Raw genomic sequence first — 23,155 nt, 5'->3', positions numbered from 1 at the left:
CAAACACTTGCTGAGCAAGGCACCGTGGGCCACTGAGAGCCAAGAGAAACAATGGGAACGGGATGTAGGCGGTTGCCTAGGTGAGGAGCCTCAGCAGTATGCTTTCACTCGGATGCTCGACGTGGACCGTCCTCCGCTCAGGCTGCCCGAGGGCTGTCCTCCCCTCCCTGGGCTGGGCATGGCCAGCGTGGAGACTACCAGCATTCTCTAATGAAACCAGAACCTGCTGGTCTTCTAAGAAGGGAAAAAATGAAAACAGGCTCAGAGATGAATTCCCAGGGAATCGGTACTTTTGTTACAGTCACATATTTCTGCAGCATGAACAATACCTGCACAGTCCGAGTGTTTGGCACATGAGTCCAATAGTGGGATAGAGTCTTTTACTTCATTGCTGTCCTGGAACCCTGGGACATGTGATTGCTAAAGCAAACCTCATAAGTGCTCATTTATTTTTAATGCATGTGTTTTAATGCATGCAAAGTATATCAGATACATAAAAAGGATTTATAAGACATATGCACAGTTTAAAGCTTAATAAAATGCACACCATGTACCCACCACCCCACTCAAGAAATTTATGTCAGTTTCTTATTAATAAGAAGAGTTCATCTTTTGCAGGCACTTACGCTGTGCCAGGCACTGTTCGAAGCACTTTATATATATAATCTGATGGGCCCTCACAACAACCTAATGATGACATCACTGTCATCGTCTCACCAACGGGATGAAAAGCCACAATGAGGGCGCTGCCCCAGGACACATGGAGAGTAAGTGGTTGAGCTGGGCTGGAAACGAAGACAATCTAACTCTAGAGCCCACGCTTTTCATTGCTCCACTATACAGAGGGCCCTTCATTGTACAGAATGCTGGGAAAACTGGCTATAAAATGAAATTTTGCCTGTAATCCAAATTTCTCCTACTTTTACATGAAGGCTGAGTTTGGGGCAGAACCATGAGAGAAGAGCTGGAGTCAGAGCGAGACAGGAGTCAGGGGGGCGGGGGAGTGCAGACAGAACATGCACGGCAGTTCCTGCAGCCGGTGGACGACAGGGATTTGAAGAAGAGTGGACACGACGGCGACACACTCTTCCTTTTGTCACGGTCACTCCATCAACACCCCAGTGGTTCAGTGACTATGTCCTGCCTCCCATTAACAAGATAAGATCAATGTTCACTAGTTTGAAAAGCCTATAAAAATCACCCCAAGAGCTTTCTGAATACTTCACCCTTCTGTCTTCCCAAAGCTCCACAACCCCTCCTCTTGGCAAATAATGGAGCATCACGCACGCTTTCCTTCACCAAGACATGTGAACAAAAGGACGTCCCTAGTCCTGGGGTGAGAGCAAAGGGAAAACTAGTGTTTGGCAGTGTGACCTGGAGAAGTCTGTATACTGGCCCACAGAATGCAATCCACTGCCGTTCAGTAACACCCCACACCCACCGAAGCACAGCTACCTGGATGGAAACTGGGCATTCAAGCCGACATTTGTCCACATTTCTTCCTCCCATGCTCCCTTCCAGTGACTGATTATACATATCTATTTCAGGGAATTTGGTTCTGTGGGTGCCTCTCCTTGCAGAAATCACCTAAATGGAATAAGTTAAATCCTTCAATTCCTGGAACAGTCAACAGCATCCTGAGAATTACTGTCCAGGCTGCTCTCTAGTGTGGCAAACAGCTGTGAGAGCAAAGATTCTGAATTCGGGCCCCTTCCCCACCTGATGTCCCCTGGGAGGCCCAAGGCAGGGAATACGGGAAAGGATGTGCCACTGAGCCCCCTAGATTACCCGACCCATCGGGTCTTCCTGACAGTGACTTGGAGGGAGAACTGAAATGTCTTGATCACCTGGGGACTAGCAGGGACCTCTGCATTAGGAAGCAATGTCCTCGTTATTGCTGGAGGTGGGACCCCCGCCGGGTCTGTGGTGAGCTGCACTCACTCCTGGGTGACCAGGGGATCTCCAGACATACAGAAACCACTGGCTGTCCACCGGGAGGAGGAGCCCAGCAGAAGAGGGAAGCTCTCATCTGAGTCACCGGCCAGGACAGGTGGGGGGCTGTGAGGTGTCCTGCTCGCATCCGGGGTCACAGAGGATTGTGTGGGCCTGGCGGTTAGGCCCCCTGGGCCATCTTTAGGAGAAGGCGATGCATTAGCACCACCAGCACACTTAATGTGGGGACGGGGGGCTGGTGGAGGGTGGCCACATGGGTCCCCGAGAAGAGGCTATGGACATTTTTCACTCTCAGTAAATTTCTTCAGGACACATTTTGACAACTGAGGATGGGCAACTTTATAAAGTGTCAAAGAAAATGTTTATTCAGGCCTCTAGATGGAGTTCAAGCCAAGAGGAGAGGCAGTGATGGCAGCTCATGCCATGTGCCTCTGGCCCAGTAGTGACAGCAACATTTTCCCAGTGAGCCAGCCCAGGGCCCTGTCACAGAGCCAACAGCCAACTGAAGGCTCCTTCTTACCAAAACCCCTGCGACCTTGGCTGTGGTGGCCAAACACCAGCAAATCGAAAGGATGTAAATGAAGACACACAGGGCAGGGCTATAAGGATGAAAATCTCATTACCCACACGTGCAGGCACGTACGCATCGTGGGTATTTTATGTCCAATTGTAAACTTTATCCTGAAAGAGCCAAAAACGATGTTCAAGCTAGAACGACCATGGGAATTTTTTCTTTTGAAAAATAACTGTTAAGAAAAAAAAAATGGTTTCAATTTATGTATTTATTTTCATCTTAGTAGGGCGGCATACAAGGGGCCATGACCTCTTTTTGCCAAATGTCCCAAATCAGAGTATTGGTAGACATAAAACAAAAGGACTTTTTCAATGGCCCAGGTTTAGAAAGATAGACAAGGACCAGAGAGGCGTGAGGCTGAGGTTCTGTGAGTCCCAGCGGCTGAGCACAGCGGCAGGGGTGACGGGGTAGGGGGTGACAGGGGTGAGAGGGGTGAGTGCGTCAGGGCTGTGTCTGCCAGGCTCCCCGTCCACTTCCCCTTTCCTGGTGTTCCCACTCTCACTCTCCGCCCTTCTCTTCCGGCATCACTTCCTTTCCTCCCACTCACTCTCCTGCCACACCCATATCCTTAGAATGACCTTCCATTTCCAGCACCCAAACCCCTCTCCTTTCCACGGCTTGGAACTCCCGTCGTGAGTATGTGCCACTCCTGCCCTGATCACTCGTTCCAAACTCCAAAGCATCGCACACATTCGTGGCCTGACGTAGGTGGGCAAGGTAGGGGTATGAACAAGGCTGGGTCCTCGTGGCCGCAGACAACTTCCAATTTAAAGGAGGAACAGACAGAGGTCCCGGGACTGCAACCCAGGCTGGGGGGCTACAGCCAACTCCAAAGCACAGAGTTAAAGATACGGTGAGCCGGCGTGGGAACGCGCCTGAACTCCACAGGTGAGGAGGGGGTCCTGGAGGACAGGGACACTGAGTCTCACAGGAGAATGCTGAATACAGAGCTTGGGAAAGCGACCTCGAGGCACTGGCCCCTGCACACAAGCCCACTGCTGGCTCCCCATCAGCTACAAGGCCAGCTTCCCGTTCTCCAGGATGTTTGCCTAGAGGTGCAGCAGCCACCCCAGACACCCCCGTAGCTCTGAGGGAGGTTACCAGATGCAGAGGGGAGATCTTAAAGATCGTCCCTTCCCTGACCTGGAATCAAGAAGCAAACGCACACCATCCTGTATGCCTGCCTAGGCCCCTCTGGGTAGGGCTTCCGTCCGGCCTGTCTTCCAGTACTGACTCATAACCAAGGGGGAGGTGAGGAACTAGAGAGAGAGAGAGAGAGAAAGCAGATGGTTCTTTCAGAAATTTGCCCTTGAGCAAACCACTTCCCCTCTCGAAGCCTCAGTTTCCTCATCCGTAAACTAGGAACGTTGGTCCTGGTCAGCTTCACATGACACGCTTTTCTGTTTCCTTCCTGTTCTCTGTCAGTGTCTCTCTTCCAATAAGACAAGACAGTTTCCCCGCCTCCTGGGGCTCTTCCCTTCCTCTCCCCTCCCTCCACTTACCCACACCCTGTTCAGGCTCTTTTTCACTGTCCCCTTCCTTTACTCTTTCTTTCTCAAAACATTGGCTTTTCTGTCCCCCTGCCTGGGCTTCACCGACAGACAGGAGTATCCATGCCGTTGTCACTTTGGGGTTCCCCTCCTTCCTCCCAGAGGCTGTCAGTGGGCACTCACCACGGGCAGATAGGAAGTGGGCCTCCCAGCTATCTGCGCAGCACTTGTGGCAGAGCCCTCAGATTTCTCAGCGCTTCAAAAAAGAGCCATTAACCCCAGCCTGACTTACAAAAGGAACCTAAAATATCTGAAAGGCTTGCAACCCAGAAGCAATGGCCTCTTCAGGCAGCACCTAGAGTAGGGCCTGACACTAGTTGGTAATATACCGTCAATAGTTGGTAAGTGACAAAATGAATGATTCTGCTGCAAAGGACGCTCCCTCCTTCTAGAACCACCATCAGAGAAGTTGCCTTTTTAGGATACACTCCATATGGAAAGACAGTACAAAAACGCTCTGCATGTGAAATACTTTTCTCTTTGAATCTGTTTGCTGGAAGCTTCCTCCCTGCCTTCATTCTCCTGAAAAATCCCTGAGCAAACACAGCGGTTGGAATGGCTGGTAAAGGAGTGGAGGCTGCTGAAAGGACGCAGGCTTGCATGGTGGGCCCAGCCCTCCATTTTCTCCATTCTCCCACGGCTCCCCCTCTCCACGACCTCACCTTCTCCAGCCTCCGTGAGAACAAACCTGAGCAGCACCTGCCAATCAGAACTCCCCTCCCCCCCAAATGGCACATCCCACTATGCAAGGTGAATTTCTAAATGCAGGTGACAGCCTTATATATTCTTATCACCTGTGTTATTCTTGCTCTCTCCCGGCCTGACACTCCCAGCACTTGTGCTCTGTGGCGCTCACCCAGCACTTAGTACTTTAACCCTTTTCATGGACACGCCCAATGTCTCCAGCCAAACGCCAGCTGCTGGGAAACCTGGGCCATGTGTTATTCGCCTCTGTCACCCTGCTGTTGATTAACACGTCTAATTCAGTCAGTGGATTCTTTTTTTAATTTTTTATTTTGGTTTATTACACAAATAAAGCATGCCCGTGGTAGGATTACATGTTTATTGGCAGAATAAATCACCACAGAAAAAAATGCACAGCCTCCAAAGCAATTAAAGAAATGCAAATTTTTAAAAAATGGAAGATATTCTTATACGTGTATTAAATTAAGACAAAGCAATAAAAACGACAAAATGCTATGCAGCACTGATTATAGGAAAAGTGTGCTTATGAGGCATTGGAGGGCTGCTGTCATCTGGCTCAAGACTTTTGGAACCCACCTGGCAGCATGGAACGGGAAGGTGTGAATGTGAAACGGGGTTCGGGCGTCCTGTGCTGTTCCTCCAGTCTCCATTCTGGAGTCACTGCTGTTATTCCAGCCCCCACCCTAATAAGGCCTCCTCACTCCACACCTGGTTTATTGAAACAGTCACCTGACTAGTCTTCCTACTCCCAGCTTCTCTCCCATCCCTCACACACCACATTAACCTTCCCAAAACCTGGCTCTTAAGTCTCTTCTGTTCAAAATTTGCAGTGCCTCCTCAGCATGCATTGTATAAATATACCACAGTAATTTACACATTGTCCCTTTGACGAGCATGTAAGTTATTTAAAATCTGCTTCCACTACTATAAACAATACTGTTCATGATGCAAATTTTCTAGCCTGGATGTAAAGCCCTCCATACGCTGTCACCAGTTAGCTGTCTCTGTGCCCCACCGCACTCTGTAAATCCTCTGCTTCCTCCAGGCTGATCTTACGTCCGTGCCTCTGTTCCTTCTCCTTGCCGTCAATTTCCTGCCAAGGAGCAGCCCAACACCACTTCCTCCACGGCTTCTCCACTGACCCACTTCGTGACTGTGCCCACCTCAGGCTGCCGTCGGCACTGACTGCCTTGAAACTTTTTGTACATCGCCTGGTTCCCGCAGTAGATTAAAGTGATCTGTGGGCAGGAATGATGTCTCAGGGCCTTGGGGCAAAGGTAGATTCCTGAAGCATCTAGCCCAGGTCCTCATGAGATTCAGGAAACATCTGCTCACTGTCACTTAGCCCAAAATGTATTAAGTAATTCACAGTATATTTATAAATGTTTGAAACAACTTCAAACAGTTGGTTTCATTCAAATGAAAACAAGTCATTGTAAAAAAGAAAAAAGTAGTGCAAAAAGGTATTTTAAAAACGTAAAAATATAAGTCATCTAAAACTCTCAGGTTCTCCAATTCTTTTTAAATGAAAGCATATTCATTACTGAAGAGTCACACATTGTAGTCACACATGCATGGGAGTGGTTTACATGTTCCTGAGACACCCTTTTCTCAAAGTGGGCGACAGTTGGAGCAGAGGGAACACCGTGACAGTTGTAGTCGGCTTGGTGAAGACCCAGGTATGCACACACTGGACTGAGCCAGTTACCACCTCCCAGACTGGCAGCCTCTGCCCCAGGCTGAGAAGATCGGGACCAAGAATAGCCACCTACCACCCTCTGTCTGTAATTTAGGGAAACTGCTGCTGCCGCCTTTCATCATTGGCCCCTTAAAAGTGCTGCCTGCTGCAAATGCTTGAGAAAGAGGAAACTAAAAACCACCATCCAGAGATAATCACTATAATGTTTCGGAGAATTCTCCGAATACTACACACATATGTGTGCACACACACGCCCCACAATTTGGGCTCCTACTGGATATGCAATGTGGGAGGCCGTGTGGATCAAGGTTACAGATGAGGCCACTGGAGCCTGACCCAGGTCTGAAACCTGGCCCTTCCACTCACCAGCTCTGTAACCTGAACAAAGTGCTCTCTACACACATTCCCTCACCTGCGAAGTTAGGATAATAGCATCACCTCATAGTGTTGCTATGGGCTTAAATGAGGTGACATGTATAAAGCGTTTCCAACAGCATGGGAACATCTAGAAAGAACTACGCAACCAATAGGTATCATGATTACACAGTTCACCATCTCACCTTTTAACTTTTTACCATGACCGTGGTGTCAAATATTCTTTGAAAATATTATTTTTGATGTCTGTATAATTAATATTCTATTTCAGTTTACTCTCACTAGTCCTGTGAGAGTGGTCTCTAATCATGCCCTTGCTAGCATTTTAGTATTATCTCTTTTTCTTCTTTGCTGTTTGGGAAAAGGAAAATTTCTATTTCATTTCTTCTTGATTTTGATTACTAGTGAAGCTAAACTTTTATGATTATGTTGGTCACATGTACACATATTCCTACTCTTGGGAATATTCTGTTTGTGTCCCTAGTTTGTTTGTTTGCTTGATGTTCTTTTAGTTGAGGTGTAAAGAGGTTGCTTTTTCATATTAATTGATAAGTGCTTCATACGTATTAGGAATTTAATTTTACTGTCACATTTTGTTTTTTCCAGTTTACTTCATGGCTTACAGTTTTTGCTTACTCATTGATTCCGCATGTGGTATTGAGCGCCTGCTGTGCACCAGACGCTGTAGTTGGTGCTAGGGATTTGGCCGGGAGCAAAGCCGACTAAAATCTCTGTCCCTCAAGACCTTACATTTGAGTGGGAGCTTCCAGTACACAGAGTAATTTCCATGGACAGAACCATCTAGTACCCAGAATGCCTGTTTTATAGTTTGGTAAGTACCTATAATTACTGAAATATAATTGGCCTAATTATGCCATCTTCTTTCCAGAAAACCATTGTACCCACATGAATATGGGGGAAGAGAGACCCCAGAAACTGTGATGATATTTCCAAACAAGAATGACTGAAAGGACACCCTTAGACTTTCCAATGAGACTTAGTGGTTATTTCCTTTTCTTCCTTCCTCGCATTGCCTCTAACACATCACATCATGTGAAACTCCCACAGTCCGGGGCTGGAGAAATGGGGAGTGCAAGGCGGGTTGATAACAACAAAGAAATCTGGAGTCCTAGATTAGTCAGTTCAGGCTGCTATAACAAAGTACCATAGACTGTGTGGCTTATAAACAATAGAAATTTATTTTTCACCATTTTGGAGACTGGAAGGCTGGGATCTGGGCTGCAGACTGCTGACCTCTCATTGTACACTCACACAGTGTTAAGAGATAGAGTAGCTCTCTGGCGTCTTCTTAAAAGGACACTAATACCATTCATGAGGGCTCCATCTGAATACCTCCCAACACCATCACACTGGAGATTAGAATTCAACATGTGGGTTTGGGGGGACACAAACATCAGTCCATAACAGGGGACTGTGCCAGGAATGACTGCAAAATGGCTGACGCAACAAAGCCAATTCCACAGAGAGTCCTTTCCCTCAGTGGGGGCACGGGAGAGCCATGGGACCTGCAATATGGGAGCAAAATTGCCTCTTCACTAACCTGTGTGCATATGCGACTCAAGGATCAGGTGAGTGACCGCCCTCCGAAGCCTCAGCACTTGGAAATAACTCCAGGAAATGGGACAGAGGGAATCCTGGATTGACTGAGATTATCTTTTTGGCATCAGAAGAACAGGGGATCAAACCAGAAATTGAATGGAGTTATAGAAAAAGAAAGTTCTATCTCTTATATTATATATCCGAAAGATCTTATTGTGTTTTAAGAGGAATCACACAGAAAAAAAGAGATCATCATTTAAACACTTAAATAAGACATTTCCACAGTTCTTAAGAAGAAACTAAAAATGCAAATGGAAAATTCCATTAAATTAGCATAATTTTAAGTTAACTTTCAAAAATGCAGTTTGGAAAATAGTATCCGTTCCACTATTTCCAAGGTGAAGGTCATCAATTCCTCTTCCACACAGGGGCCACTTGTGAGCACCATACATAAATATCCCTACAGATCCGGGATAAACATAACCAACTCCAAATGTTCCCCAGCACAGACCAGCAAGTACCTCATGACAACAGGATCTTTAGATGGTCCTCCTCAGAGGACTCCTCCGCTCGCAGCGCACAGGCTCAACTCTGCAGGTGCCCATTAGCCTCCACCCTTCAACAGAAGCTGGCTGGCACTCAGCTTTCTCCTCCCTGGAGGCTAGGAGGCAGCACAGAGAGGAAGGGCTGCAGATCCCAGAGACAAAGATGCTCCATGTCACTGGTCATTAGGGAAATGCTTTTCAAGAGCACAAGGAGGTAATACTTCACACTGATGAGAATGGCAGAGAAAGAGAGAGAGAAAGGGAAGAAGAAAGGAAATAACAAGCACTGGCAAGGATGTGGAGAAATAGAAACCCTTGTGCACTGTTGGTGGGAATGTGAAACCGTGTAGCTGCTATAGAAAATGGTATGGTGGTTCCTCAAAAAATTAAAAGAATTACCATGTGTTTCATCATTTGTGCTTCTGCCTCTGTACCTAAAAGAATAGAAAGACCTTAAAGAGACATCTGCACCCCATGTTCACTTGCAGCATTATTCACAACAACCAAAAAGGTGGATGCACCCCACCTCCCCAGTGTCCATGGGCAGCTGAATGGGTAAAGAAAATGTGGTCTATACACAAAGTGGAGTACAATTCAGCCTTAAAAAGGAATGACATTCTGACACAGGCTAACACATGGCTGAACCTCGAAGACATCACGCTCAGTGGAGCAAGAGAGTCACGGGCCAAATATTGTGAGATTCCACTTACATGAAGTACCTAGAGTGGTCCAACTCCTGGAGACAGGAAGCGCATGGTGGAGGCTGGGGAGAAGGGACATGGGGAGGTCGGTGTTTAATGGGGACAGAGTTTCAATTTGGGAAGATGGAAGAGTTCTGGAGGTGGATGGTGGTGAAGGCTGCACGCAAGGTGAATGTCCTTAATGACACTGAACTGTGGAGTTTAAAAAAAAAAGGTTAAGATGAACTAGGAGGAGGGGGAGTGGAAAAGCTCTGAGGAGAGCAGGAAGGGCCCCTCGCAGGTCGCACTGACTGGAAGCGCAGCACACGCAGGGCCATTCACTGCGCGGAGTGCATTCCCCCTCCTGCAGGGCGAGAGGACAGGAGGGTCCCAGCGAACAGCAGTGCCACTGCACCCGGAAGCGGCTCCCCTCCCTCGGGCTCAGGGGAGCGAGCCTGCCCACCGGTGCTTGGCACCCTGGGTGTCCCCGGGTCAGTCCAGAAGTCGGGGAAGAGGGGCCTCCGGGGAAAGGCCTACCTTAAATGGCCACTCCCTCCATACGCCCTTTCGGATGTTCCCTAAGCCGGCGTCCTCCACAGAGGCCACAGCCCCGCCACCCCCAAACGGGGACACTGGTTCGTTGGAGGTGAAAAAATCTCAGTGCTTTATGTACCAGACACAGATAGACAGACGGCAAGTTCACGGACACACTACGTCCGTGGTATGGGAAAGTTACGGGCGGTGGTTAGGGACAAAAATGTCTCAGGGGAGGGACAATCGCACAAGCACGCACACACGCATGCACACACGCATGCACACTCACACATGTGCGCACACATGCAAGCGCGCGCGCACACACACGTTGGGAGGCCTCTGAAGCCTGGCCTAGCGGCCGTGCTGCGGTCCCGCAGGCCCACGCAGCTCTCGCTGTCCTCTCTCAGCCTCCATCGCATTTGGTTTGGCGACTTCGCCCCCTTCCCAGGCTGTCCCCGACCGACACTGGCGGGCGTGCCACCGTCACCCCGCAGGGCAGCCCCCGGCGCTGACAGGGACGGGCGCCCTCCCCGCAGCCCGCGGCCCGGCCGCCCCTCCCGCCTGCGCTCGCTTCTCCGCTGGGCCAGCGCGGTGACGCCTTGGGCGGCCAGAGAGGCGTGGCCGCGAGAATCTGTACGTAGCACAGGGCGGCTTTGGTAGCTGAGTCTCTGTGGCGCAATCGGTTAGCGCGTTCGGCTGTTAACCGAAAGGTTGGTGGTTCGAGCCCACCCAGGGACGCGGCGCTCATTTTCCTGTGCGTGGCTTCATTTTAATGCCACCACGGAGACATTTTTAATGGAATCAGAAGTACGGCTACAAGGTTCTAGGACAGAAGACACTGAGTGGTCTAAGAGCGACACGGCTTCTGCCCTGGCGGTCGATGGTTTCTTAATTCTATTCCTACCGTGCATCCAGGGGAAATCTGCCCACAGGCTTCAGGTGGCCTGCCCAAGGTTGTTCACCAACAGCAGTGACTGTAATGGAAACAAAAGTTTGCCTACGGACAGGTGAATGAATAAATGCCACTGGTTTCTCTCGGAAAATCTGACCCCACCAAAAGGCAAATGCAGCTACTCAATGGTGCCTCATCACCTGCCAAGACGACCTGGGGAGCCTCGCTAAGGGGTGTGGAGAAGCCTGTGGAAGCACCAGCACCCTAAGAAACACTTGGCTCAGTTAAGCTCTGCTGCAGCTTTTGTGTGATGGACTTGAACCCAGGCAAAGGGGTCAGCGTTTTCTTCGGATTTCTGACAAAATTCTCCCTGACACTAACTCAGGCAGAAATTGTATGGGTTCCTGTTAAAAGGTCTCCATGGCTTATTTTCAGCTCTGGTCTCAAAAGACGTAGTTTTCAAGCAGATGATCACATAAGACTCTTTATCGAGTACCCATGATATGATGACATGATGATATAATTCATTCCTGCTAGGACCGAGGTCCCAGGGTAGGGGCTGTGTGTCTGGAACAGACTCACCATGGATAGGATTTAGAGAAGGAAGAGCTGTCTCACTAGGCTGTCTTTCAGGGAATGCCTGGCAAATGCTGGCTGATGATTATTTATCAAATAATTGTTGGTAATAACGTATCCTCTATTGTCTAGTTAGGAGCCCTAAAGGAGGAGGCACACTTTGTCCTCACGGTGCAATTCCAGGCAGAGTACCAGCGAGCTCCTCCGCCTCCCAAAGTATTCTCAGGTAGCGGTTGTTGTGATACTACTCAAAATTCCAAACTTTCCACTTACACTTAAGGATAGCTTTCTTTCATTGGAAACAAAATAAAATGGGGGGGGGGGCGGAGGACTAATTAGGTCATAAGATCGTTTATACACAGTTTAAATGGAGTCTAACATTTCAAGATGAAGAAGGCGTAATATTTGCCTGAATTTTACTGAAGCTATGGGGACTTACCGTGTTTCCCCGAAAATAAGACCTAACAGGAAAATAAGCCCTAGCATTATTTTTCAGGAGGACACCCCTGAACATAAGCCCTAATGCGTCTTTTGGAGCAAAACTTAATATAAGATCCAGTCTTACTTTTGGGAAACACGGTGGAAAGCATGTCCTTCCACTTTGAAACGGACTACATTTACATATTTAACTCCCTAAGCTCCTTGAGGGAGGAGACCATTTTCTATTATAAATGATCATTTTGGGTTCCAAAGGATTTCTTCAGAATACAGTTCAAATTCTTGCGTTTAGCACACAAAGTTTTTTCTGATGTTAAAAAGAACAGTTAAGAGGCAATTAATTATATTTGAAAGGAGCAATGAGGCTGGGGTAAGGTGGTGTAGAAAAGAAGGCATGGGTGTAATTCAAGGGAAGACTGGACAAGAGCTGGGAACTGAAACAGGAAGATCATGTGAGGGCGATGCCTACATTTAGAGCCTTGGTGACCCAGGAATTGGTGACAGAGTAGCTTCATATCGGGAATTTGGAGGGGTCTTAAAGAAACCTTATTAGAAAAATTATAAATTGTCCATGCTCTTAGCTTATTTTACTGGTGTCAAGTCCAGTGTTTAGATATGGAAAAGTTACTAATGATTTTAGGTAACACAAAGAACTAGAAATGTCTAATGCTATTGACAAGTCCCAAAGAAAAACCAATGTCTTTCTTTCTTTTTTGCTGAGCAATTAAATAGATATATAAAATTAATAACAAAGAACTTGACACAAAAAGAAAAACTTCCTTGAGGTGTCAACACTTCCACACCAACTACTACATAGGTGAAAACCTGCAATGGATGGCTCAGTGGAGAATGGAAGTTTGAAATATAGAATTTCTCCATTAATTACCAAGCATGTGGATCCCTTACAGTAACCGCAAGTCCCACAGCCCACAGGACATCAGTTTACAAGGGCAAACATTTTGCCATCCTGCTGAATAGGCATAGCCTCAGGGCTGGGGGACTATTGGTTATCAGGTAGTTGTAGACCCTGGAACCTCCCAGCACACTTAGGTAACCTCTGCCTCCAAGCCCAGTGGGAAGGTTATACCAAAGAGAAAGCTGGCAAGAGGGGTGCTTTACCAAGGTAGTACGTAAGTGCCCGCAAACAAAACAGAAAATGCATTTTTATTGGGAGAGTTCCCTTTCTCCTGATGAGCTCTTGCTTCTGTGGTTATATTTAACCTCCTGATTATTTTAAACTTATCCAACACCAGAATTGTCACGGTAGCCCTTTTACTAGTTTGCAGACTCTATAAGTGCCTTTTCATGGATCTGCTTTACTTAGAAGCATCCATGGTGTGTTTTCCAGTTCCCTCGACTCTTGTGCGGCTCCCAGAGGGAACCCCTGAGGGGGTGGGGAGTCAGGGGGGACTCCTGGTGGTGAAAAGCAGAAAGGGCCAGAAGGACAACCACAGACAAGCTCACTGAGCAGCCTGTTTCAGAGCCAGCCAACGGTGGGTGGCTCTTACCTGTGGCAGGGCTTCCACAGGAGCTGACTCTGGAAACTGCCCAGAATGAAGACATTAGTTTAATGTCACGTCTTTGGGATGCTTTCTCTAATTCACCAGTTTGAGCCCACCATTCCTCTTTCAGCCTCCAGACGAAGTTTGGAGAAGCCAGTCCATTTGGTGTTTGCATTTGTGGTACCTAGCAAAACTGTTAAGCTAGGTAAACTTAATGCAGTAATCATTTCACAATATATGTAAGTGAAGCCATACACCTTAAACCTATACAGGATATTATATCAATTATGTCTCAATAAAACTGGAAGAAACAAAAACAACTCTAATAAATTATATCTTCCATTTTCAATACTTTTTCTGACTTGCAGAATGCATTATTGTGATGTTAACTGGAAGAAAAATCAGCTAAATTTAATAGACTTTCCTTCTAGCTTTTTTTCTTCTGGGAAATTGGTATTTACATGAATTGGTATTTTATAATTGGTCAGTAAAATTTTTTCCACATAACCTCAACCTGCAACAGGAATTGAATATGTTAATGAATTTAATATGAAAGATATGTGAATGGTGTATTCTGAATGGTTCAAGCACAGTGAGGTGATTCAGTAAGTGATATTCAAACAAATTTACTAACGGGGAAAAAAAGAAACCTCAGTGCAACACATCAAACTATGTTCCAAAAAAACTGAAGATTCATTACACAAACACACACACAGAGAGAGAGAGAGAGAGAGAGAGAGAGAAGAAACCTATTTTCATTTAGAAGATATATGTAAATATTTATATATTTTGGGGGTAGACACAACCTTACTAAAACATAATACCAAAAGGGAAAGACTTATAATGGAAAATTTCTGTCAAACTACTAAGAATGGTCAAGTGGAAACTAAAAATTGCCACATGACAAAGAAAAGTTTGCATTTAAAGAGTAGGTCTGCATTTGTAAGACTCCAATTCAATCAGAGCTGGCTGGAGGGGCCCACAGAGCTCCTCAGGCATCTCTCGTGGGGTGCTGTAACGAGAACTCACGAGCCACCCAATCACCTCTTCGGAGACCCCATCCTAACCTGCACTCGTTTATCTGTGGCCCTATGAACTCTAGGCCTCCCAGGACATTAAACTCCAGGTCTAATCTCTCCCACTCCTATCCAACACCTTCACCCTCCACAGTGCCCTCTGGAATGAAAGACCTGTCATTGACTGGACCTCCCACGTCCTCGACTTCTGTAAACAGTCTTCCCTGCCCTTGTGCTAAGTGAAATCTCAGTATCTCCTGAAGAAACAGCTTCCTACCCAGCCCTGTCAAGTGGTGATGTTTAATCTGCCTGGTTCCCTGTGGCTATTTCAACCACGGTTACCCCATCTTCCCTGCAACCCCCCAGGGACTCTGAAGCACAGACCATTAGATGAACCACCTATACTGCTCTTCTTGAGACAGGTTAGTTAGCATGTCTTAGGTAGACAGGAAGGTCCCTGGTGGAATAAACAAGAAAGCAGCCATATCCTGAAACTCCAGGTCTTGGAATGTCTCCTTCACTCCAGGACAAGGACACAAGAATATGCCTTAAAATATATATATATATATATATATATATATATATATATATATATATATATATGCCTTGAGGTTAATAGATAACCTCAAATCCCTTCTGGCTGGACAAAGGAGCAGATCTGATAGATAGGAATAGGTTGGTTCCTTAATCCCTTCAGGATGAGCAAACAGGACAAACCTGACAGATGAATTCCATTAGAAAGTTCCAGCCCCCTTCCCCAAGCAGGCAAGGGAAGGTATGAAAGTAAGAGCTTTTGCCTCAGTCAGGGGCACCCCAATTCGGGACCCCCTCCTGCTCGGGAGCTGCAACCTCTTCTCCTGCCTCTAATAAACTACCCTCCTTTACAACTTTCTGCCTCTCCCTGGTCCATGTGTCCATTCTTCAGCTTCACGAGACACGCTCCCGGCCCACACTCAGGAATTGCCGGCAGATCCAACATCATTTACTTCATTTGGGGACTCAGAAAAAGATCCCTACTTCACTTTTGCTGTCATCTGGCATTTTTATAACATGTCTGCCTTTCTTTGAGGATTTTAGGTCCTGGCTTATTGTGTATTTCTTTCCACTGGGACCCCTTCTGTCATTTAGAATACTGCTTTCCACAAAGACTATCCATACACCATCCTGGCCTCCTGGTTTGTGTGTTACCATGTAAAAGATTCAGCTGCTCACTGCACGAAAGCCAAAAACCTGAGAGGTGAGGTTGATGGAAAGAAAAGCAGGTTTATTCCAAAACGCCAGCATTAAGGGACGACAGTGGACTCCCTGTCACAAAGACTGCCTTCCCACTCTTAATACCGCCAAAATGTTTTATAGGCATGTAAGGAGAGGCAGAACAAAGGAATGGAGAAGTTGGTCAGGCAACTCCTGAAAAGAGGCACTTCACAGAGGCCAGTAGGCAGGTAAGGAGGCAGAACAAAGGAAAAGAGAAATTGGCCAGGCAACTACAGGGAAAAAAAACAAAACAAAAAACCACTTTCCAGAGGCTGATTTGCCTCCAGGGCAGGAGTGGATCCCATACAGACACAAAAACCTCTCCCACGTTGCCGGGCCAGGCATGCACCTGGCCCTGCTTGGCCCAAACAGAAACATTGGGACTGGTGTACATACCATATTTCCCTGAAAATAAGACCAGGTCTGATATTAATTTTTGCTCCAAAAGACGCATTATTTTCAGGGGATGTCTTATTTTTCTCATGTACAACAATCTACATTAATTTATGTACAACAATCTACCTGTATTCATTTATTCATGTACAAAAATCAACATTTATCTAAATACAGTCATGTCATCTTCTTCTGGAACATCGTTGTAAGTCTCCAAACCCCGAATTCAGGCTTGAATTTCTTGCGACTCCATTTCCTGTAGAACCATTGGCCCCAATCTCTCATGTCCAGCGATAGAGCTGTCCTTAAATGAGCACTTCTTGTCTGTGTAGCCTGCTCGTAGCGCATTGGCAACACAGCTGTCAGTGATTTTATCCCATGAATTCTTCACCCAAGTCACCACCTCTTGCAGGCTAGGCTTCAGAAAGTTTCCGCGCTGATTTCTCTCCATTCCATTTTCAATGTAATCATTGATTTCCATGCGCAAATGGTCCTTGGTTTGTTTATTGCAATATCAAGAGTGTGGAGATAGGCAGTCATTCCTGCGGGAATCATTATTTGATCTGTTCTTCTCTCTGCAAGGAAGTTCTTCATGTCTTTAGTGTGGTGAGTGCTGGCTGAATCTCAGACCAGCAGACCTCTTTGGACACCTCGCAAAACAAGCGGCAGCATTAAATCGACCCACTTCCTTATAACTGCTAGTGTGCACCAGGCTTTATCGGTTTCAAGAACATAAATGCCTGAAACACTTTCAACCTTATCTTTCTTGCCCTTAGTAATGATTAGAGGTGGAGCTTTCTTTCCATCCAGACGAATTGCCAAAATACAGGTAACACGTGCACTTTCGCAACCAGTGGAGGGAATGTAGATTGACAGGGCTCCCCTCTGACCAATTGTCGTTTGAGATCCTTGGCGCATAAACACTGCAGTTTCATCCATAGCAGTCATGTTGGAGAGTTGGTATTTAGAAAAGTCGGTGCTATCAACAAAGGACTTGAATGCAAGTGCACGTTTAATAACTTCAGTATCTTCCAGCTTGAATGATATTGTTGATCTTAGAGACAGTTCATATCACTGAAGGAAGCCATCCAGCCAGTGTTGTGATGCTTTGTATTCTTCTGGGGATATTTCTAACCGTGGTGCCATTGCGAAGGCAAATGCTTGAATACCAGCCCGGCGCACAACCAAAAGCTTTGCTCATGTCAGCAATCCATTCACAGATGATGTCTTCCAGCTCAGGAAATAAAGGTTGCCAACCTGATCCATACTTGTGCTTCTTAGCATTTCCTTCGTCCACCTGTTGACTGAGGTTATCGTACTCTGCTCGCCATTTTCGGACCATTTGGAGATCCAACTTCTTCTCTTTGCAGAAAGCTGTAAGATTCTTGCCCTGGGAGTCCTCCACGATTCCTTTTTTGTGCTTGATGGAATAACTTTCTTTTTGCACTTATCTGGTCTGGGGGTCAAGATGTTATTCCCTTTAAATCTACCATTAAATCAAGTGTTAATTGAAGACTTATGAGACAGGAATGGCAACAAAAATGATGACAGTTAAGAATGATACTCCACATAAAAGCGACGAAAAATTGCAGCCACCAAAATTCAGAAAACATTTCTTTATTTCACATGAGTGCATTAAGTACATCCGGCACAATACACAAAGTATTGAATTATGAAGATTCACATTAGACACAACCACATCCATTTGTTATCAAGTGCGCACGGTTTTCGTGTGTTGTGTCTGTACTCCGATTGGTCATTCGGCAATAAGTCTCAGGTTCATCTGTTTGCACAGGTGTGTTTAGATCTCGTCCAAAGGCGCCCGCTTGGGTATTTACAAATCCTTAATTATAATTTATATTATCATTTATTTTAAGTATTAATGTCAATAATATTATTTATATTTAATTATATATTAATATTATTTTATAATTCAAAATGTCCATCGTGTGTTGTAATGGACATACTAAATGTGTCCGTCTGGCTGATGATCTTAACTGGGGCTTATTTTTGGGGTAGGGCTTATATTACGAGCATCCTGAAAAATCATGCTAGGGCTTTTTTTCCGGTTAGGTTTTATTTTCAGGGAAATACAGTAGTAAATATACAGTAAACAGAATCATCAAGGTTTGGTGGGAGGGGAGGGAAACACAGAAAGGGAAAAAACTTTCAAAGTCACAAGCCAAACACTGTCAAATTGAATTATATCAGAGGTTTAAATCTCAAAATAGAAGATATAGGGTGTCATGCAGGGTCTCTGGTCCCGCTCCCCGCACAAGAATGCAGGACATGGTGAAGCCAAAAAGGAACACCAATGGAGCCATGGATAGGGGAGTCATACCATTATTTCTCGCTGGAAGCTGGGTTGGAGACATAGGAAGAAGGAGCTACATGATCCGCAATCCGCCATCTGCATTTGCTAACCCCACTTGCTAGCTGCAATCTGCTATCCGCTTCTCTGCCAACCAACCAACCAACCAACCCCCCAGTATAACCACGACACTTATATCAGTGGCCAATGGCTAACCGGTAACAGCTGATGGTCAGCTAATCACTGAGCCAGCACCTTTCCACGTGAGGTCAAGAGCCTGGAAACTCTCTGGGACTCTGTCCCCACATAGGGTCACCGTTACACATGGACTTGTCCCCCAACCGTGGCCATGCACTTTCCTTGTCATACTTCATTCCTTGTCATCACCAATAACTGCGCTGTCTCCAAATGCCCAATTTCAAGCACACTGCTTTCTAACCAATTTTCTTCATCCACTAGTCCCACTACCACGGGCAGTCTGTGAACCCACCTCCAATCCACTGAGATCTGCCACTTTTTAAATGACAGTCACCTACCCCATGTCCCTACTTTCCTCTTTATCCATCACTATTATCATTTTCCTTGCATAAAACCTGAATTCCTTTTCTCTTTCTGTCCCATTGTAAAGGTGAAATTCGGTAAATCAATAATATAATTAGACATAGCTCGTTTGTAGTTTGACTCACCACACACCTGTAGCTTGCCATCTAGCCACTTGTCAGTTTGATCCACCCTGATATTCAGCTATTTTTCTCCTTGTTTCTCCCCTCACTGATTAAGAACTCTGTTCCCTTTCTGAAGGCTACACATAACTTGCTGATCCATTTAATTAACAGAATCCTAACCTGAAAAGATCAATTTCTTAATCCTCAGGCGCCTGGACACCAGAATCCGATTTGCAACTCCCTTGCAGTTTTTACTCGTGACACATAAAGCCCCTGGCCAAGGTGGCCAGTCCAGTTCAGAGTCCAGAGATAATATTATCTTAAGGCAGACCAGACCCTAGCAAGCGATGTCACCCTTGGACCTGCCTGACCGACTCCCCCTTTTCTTTGTTCTTTTTATGTACCTATTAAAACCTTCTGCCTGTTCTAGGATTGGAGAAATGGCCTTTGGCAGGAGTCGCCACCCTCCCTGAATGCTGGCATTGTGAATAAACCTGCTTTTCTTTCCATCAACCATGTCTTTTGAGTTTTAACTTTTTCAAGCAGCCAGCAGCCATATCAGCACGGTTATCACCGTTAGTCTGACAAAACCTCTAACTGGTTGAATCCAATTTCCCACCTACTCTGTCCTGCACCTGAGCAGCAAACGTGTCGATCAAAAAACATCCAGCCTAAGAGAAAACTCATAAGAGTTTATTTGAGCCAAACACAATTACTGGGAAGCAAAACCTCAATGGATTGAGAAAATGCTCTGCAAAATGGCGGTTTGCAGCTTATTTTACATGTAGAATCAAAGGAGGAAGGTTACATGCAATCCACTGGTGGTAGATTAAGGGGGTGGGAGAAAGCAAAGCGAGGAAATCTCTAGGATTGGATAGAAGTAAACTGGAGGGACAGATACTTCTTTTACATAGGTGGGTACAGGACAGTTAATGGTTAGCATTTTATAGCACATAGAGATGGTAACCAGGGGAGAAGCATAATAATGAGGGGCTCTGTAGTTTTCTGCTCTGGTGGTGGAGGGAAGGGATTACTCTGACATTTCAAGGGCATGCTATCTTCGATGCAAAAAAGGTGACAGGCTCACTTAAGGTAAAGATTGACCTTATGAAGGACGGTACAGGCTAAAGATGTGACTTCCTGCCACCCTAGTTAGGAATTTTTATGTTCACACCATCCTATGGGGTTATTTTCAGTCTCCTGAGCTTGTCATGTTTAACATGTGGCCCCTTTTCCATCCACACAATTGGGGAAAAATAAAATACCATCTTAGCTGGTCTCAGTTAAACTTTTGACCACAAACCTGTCACAGCGCTGCCCAGCGAGCCTACGGCACGACTCCAATCACATAGCTCTCTGAACAATTCCAACCTCTTCCTCAATCTCCAACTTCTCCTCCCCGCACACCTGCAGCTGGTAATTTCACCATCTCCCTGAGAAAATAATCACAAGACCTTTCTCATTCTCTAATCATCAACTCTCCTAACATCTGTACCCATATACTTGGTCTTTCTTACCATTCAAATGGGTCAACTCATTTACCTCTTAAGGTCACACCCCCTTCCTTTTATATCACCAATCCCTCCCCTGGAGAATTTTGCTCCTGTGACTTTCCTTTCTCTCTTCAACATCCACTCGTCTCTCCTCAGAACGGTCAGGTTCACCATAAACATATCACTGGTATGGGAGTCTCAGTTCTTGCAGAAGCAGTGAAGAACCAAAGGTCAGCAAGCTCATTAGTATGCAAGCAGGGTTTGTTAGTGATACACTCAGGGAAGAGGAGCCTGGCTAAAGTAGGGGTGAGGGGGTGGGACAAGGCCGGGGAGGGGGAGGGGAGGGAGAGGGAGAGCCCTTGTCCCGAGGACTTATAGTTTGCTGGGTGGGGTGAGTTACATATTGATTTGGCGGGAAAGTGGTGTGAGCTCTTCCACAGGAGGGCGTGACCTCCTAGGAGGGGTGGAGGGCTGTTGACTCAGATCCTCTTCTTGCTCCAGACCCCCTCTCATCACCTGTTGTTGTGAAAACAGACACGTGGTTGTCAGCAGTTAATCACAGCTAGTTATGAGCTTTTTCTGTAGGCCCCATGGACCCCCTCCCATCTTTCCTCCTTCTTTTACATTTTCTAACTTCTACCTCACTTTACATCTCCCATCTTTAAAACATTAACAAAAGCTTTGACCTCACATTCCCTCACCAGGCACCAGATAAATGTTTCAAAAGAATGAGTCTTTACCTGCACTTGTCACCATCCCTTCCTTCTCTTGAACCCACTCATTGTCACAGCTCCCCTGGACTGTCCTTGCTAAGTCACAGAGGACTTCCCTTATTCTCAGTCCTCGCATTATTCTGTCAGCAGCATCTGACAGATCAGTGTCAGATCTGACACGGCAGCATTAGTCTCGCCTTCTTAAAACACAAAACTTTCTTCCCTTGATTTGCAGGACCCCCACTCATCTGGTTTTCCTTTTACTGCCCCTTTTGTTCCTCAGAGCTGTTTTAACTCCCTAAATGACCGCATCCTGTATCAGGGCATTAAATATGATCCATGCATTCATAATTCCTACATGAGTCTCTCCTGGGCTCAGGTTGGAGACCCATTTTCCTATTACATTATCTCCACTTGGACGTCTAACAGGAATCTGGCACGTGAACATATCCAAATCTGAATAAATTCTTTCCTTTACATTTCTGCCTTCCTAAGTCTGTCCCATCTCAGTAAATCGCACAACCCATGTGGTCAGGACAAAACCCAAGATTCATCTTTGACTCCTCTTTCCACCCCACCAACACATCCTGGTGGCTCCACCTTCGAAATGCAACAGAAATCCAGCTACTTTTTCACACCTCCACAGCTATCACCCTAACCTCTAGAGACTGCAATAGACCAGGCCTTCTATTCTGAATTGTAGTCACTCTCAAAGCTTCAGTGATCCTTTTACAACTCAGACTAGATCACGTTATTCCCTTGCCTAAAACCTGCCAGTGGCTTCCCATTACTCCTAAGCGTAGACAGGTCCTCATATGGCCCTCAAAGCCACACAAGACCTGGCTTCTGCTCACCTCTTTAATCTCACGTTCTGACTTTCCTTCCTTTGCTCATTGCGAAACCACACTGGCCCATTTTTACTTAAGAATGGCCCCAAAGCACAGTAGTGATATTGGCAATTTGGATATGCCACAGGGAAGGCGTAAACTCTTATTACAGGCGAGTATGTACAGGAATAAACAGTGTACACAGGATTCGGTACTATCTGCCATAGCTTTGGGCAGCCACTGGGGGGTCCTGGAATGTATCTCTTGCAGAAAAGGAGGGATTACTGTATTGCGTAAGGTGTCTTTAAACAGAAACACATAAATAACCAGGATTTCTTTTTTTAAAGATTTTATTGGGGAAGGGGAACAGGACTTTTATTGGGAAACAGTGTGTACTTCTGGGACTTTTTCCAAGTCAAGTTGTCCTTTCAATCTTAGTTGTGGAGAGCGCAGCTCAGCTCCAGGTCCAGTTGCTGTTGTTAGTTGCAGGGGGCGCAGGCCACCATCCCCTGCAGGAGTCGAACTGGCAACCTTGTAGTTGAGAGCTGGCGCTCCAACCAAGTGAGCCATCTGGCCACCCAGGAGATGAGCGACAGCTCATTGACTTCATTCTAGTTGCAGAGGTCACAGCTCGCTGGCCCATGTGGGAATCGAACCCGCAGCCCCGTTGCCCAGAGCTTGTGTTCTAACTGAGCCACCCGTCCGCCCCACAAGGTTATTTCTTGATCAGCTGACAAAAATGTTGTGACCAGAGGCTCATAGGAACCTAACATTTCCTCTAGGAGCAATGGTTCAGGATTTGCTAATTTGGCGTTCATGGCGACTTTACAGAACTACCACAGATAACAAGAATCGAGTATGTATCTGTCTCCTATTCCCACGTTATAAAAATATCTCCTT

At 46.2% G+C, this 23,155-nt stretch overlaps 1 long non-coding RNA gene and 1 other non-coding gene across 8 annotated transcripts; one reads left to right on the top strand and one right to left on the bottom strand.

Moving 5' to 3' along the window:
- Window positions 1-4,865: 4,865 nt before the first annotated feature.
- Window positions 4,866-10,746, bottom strand: LOC141571081 (uncharacterized). 7 transcript variants are annotated; one of them, XR_012495618.1, is made up of 4 exons: window positions 10,179-10,447; window positions 9,672-9,854; window positions 9,361-9,395; window positions 8,033-9,077 (listed from the first exon to the last, which is right to left on the bottom strand). It is a non-coding gene; the product is annotated as an uncharacterized LOC141571081 (long non-coding RNA). The 7 variants fall into 7 exon arrangements; XR_012495613.1 differs by adding an exon at window positions 4,866-6,020 and having other exon boundaries at window positions 8,065-9,854; XR_012495615.1 differs by having other exon boundaries at window positions 8,033-8,382; window positions 8,938-9,854.
- A 93-nt stretch (window positions 10,747-10,839) lies between these two features.
- Window positions 10,840-10,913, top strand: TRNAN-GUU (transfer RNA asparagine (anticodon GUU)). The gene has a single exon. It is a non-coding gene; the product is annotated as a tRNA-Asn (tRNA).
- Window positions 10,914-23,155: the final 12,242 nt, after the last annotated feature.

This window comes from Rhinolophus sinicus, linkage group LG04, assembly GCF_036562045.2.
Source record: "Rhinolophus sinicus isolate RSC01 linkage group LG04, ASM3656204v1, whole genome shotgun sequence".
Taxonomy (NCBI): domain Eukaryota; kingdom Metazoa; phylum Chordata; class Mammalia; order Chiroptera; family Rhinolophidae; genus Rhinolophus; species Rhinolophus sinicus.
The sequence above is the reverse complement of the archived record's forward strand: the minus strand, read 5'-3'. Positions and strand labels throughout refer to the sequence as shown.